Consider the following 1498-nt stretch of genomic DNA (forward strand, 5'->3'; position numbering starts at 1 on the left):
AGGAAGCACATGTATATCGTGTGGATCCAAACCTTGATCAATTTTGGTTATTTTGCAGCCTAAATCTTGCGGGCCGCAGAAATATATCATAAGAACTCAGCTGGTTATGGCAAAGTCACTACCTGGAGGGATCAGGGAATTCCTCCAGAGGAAGCCAAATCCCAAGGAGTTTTTGGTGTTACTTGGCTTGTTATATATCAGCTGTATTCTGTTATGAAAATCATGTGTGCCTTCATAGTTCTCCCAGTTGATTTTTCCCTAAGAAGGGCTAACAATGTGGACTGATCACTCTCTAGACATACACATTCCAGGAATTTGGAGAACAGCCTCAGGAAAGGCTTTCTCTGGAACCAGTTATCTCCCTTAGCCACTTGCAAGGACTACAGGATAACAGCCCACATGCAAGTCTCCTGACTTACGGTAAATTCCACAAGGAGACACCGCCTAGGAGAGGTGGACGTTAAGTAATAGCCTTACACAATTTAGCTTGGACCCTCCCTTTTATATACCGGGACTTCCAGGGCACTGGAGAAGAGAGAAGAGAATGGAAGAACGAGATGGGTAAGAACTTGAGAGGAACAAGCTGAGATAGGGAAGAACTAGATTGAAGAGCCAAAAGAGAGGACTAGAGGAATGAGATGGAAGATGAGGAAGAGCCAGATGGGGAAGAACAAGATGAGGAAGAGCCAGATGAGAGAGAAGGAGACAGGAGAGGAGCTGATAGGGGAAAGAACTAGATAGATGAGAACCTAGAAGGGACAGAACTAGATGAAGGAATTAAGATAGAACATAGAGGGGACAGGAGATAAATATAGAGAGAAATCAGGCAAGAAAGGAGCTAGACATGAGAACAGAACTGAAGCTGTGTATAAAGGATGTTATGCCAGAGGAATTAAAGCGAATGGATCAAAGAACTCTGAGTGCGTAGACTGATTTACCAACCCTAAAGATTCTCTGCTGGTTGATAGAGCCTTCTGCGGACCCTGTGAGGGGACTATCGAGGGGCTGGACCCCCATAGTCCTCGTTACCTAAACATTATCCTACAGGAATTTTAGTGAAGAGGGAAGATAATATACTGGAATGAATATTTCTACCAAGCAAATAGGTAAAAAATTAAAAAATTATTTTGAAAATATCTCTTAATTTTAAAAGGAAAATTCAGACTTTGTCAATTAGCATGAATAGACGCAGCAGAAATTGTAGTACCTTTAACTAAAGAAAAAAAAAATGACAAATTATGGGCAGAAAGTGAACCTTGGCAAAGAAATTGCTGTAAATTTTGGAGAGAGATTAACAGTAAATATCCCAAAAGTGACAGAGTTTAACTTATTAAGAGAGCTGATTGGATTCTGCCTTAAATTTTTCAGGAAAATACCCATAACTGAAGCCCAAGTATTTTGTTCAGATGAAAACAGACAAGGAAAGACAGGATACAAATAAAAAAAATAAGTGAAGTGCTTCTGTATTCACACATTTGCTAGAAGTGATGGTTATTGT

Source organism: Peromyscus maniculatus, chromosome 1, assembly GCF_049852395.1.
Source record: "Peromyscus maniculatus bairdii isolate BWxNUB_F1_BW_parent chromosome 1, HU_Pman_BW_mat_3.1, whole genome shotgun sequence".
Lineage (NCBI taxonomy): Eukaryota > Metazoa > Chordata > Mammalia > Rodentia > Cricetidae > Peromyscus > Peromyscus maniculatus.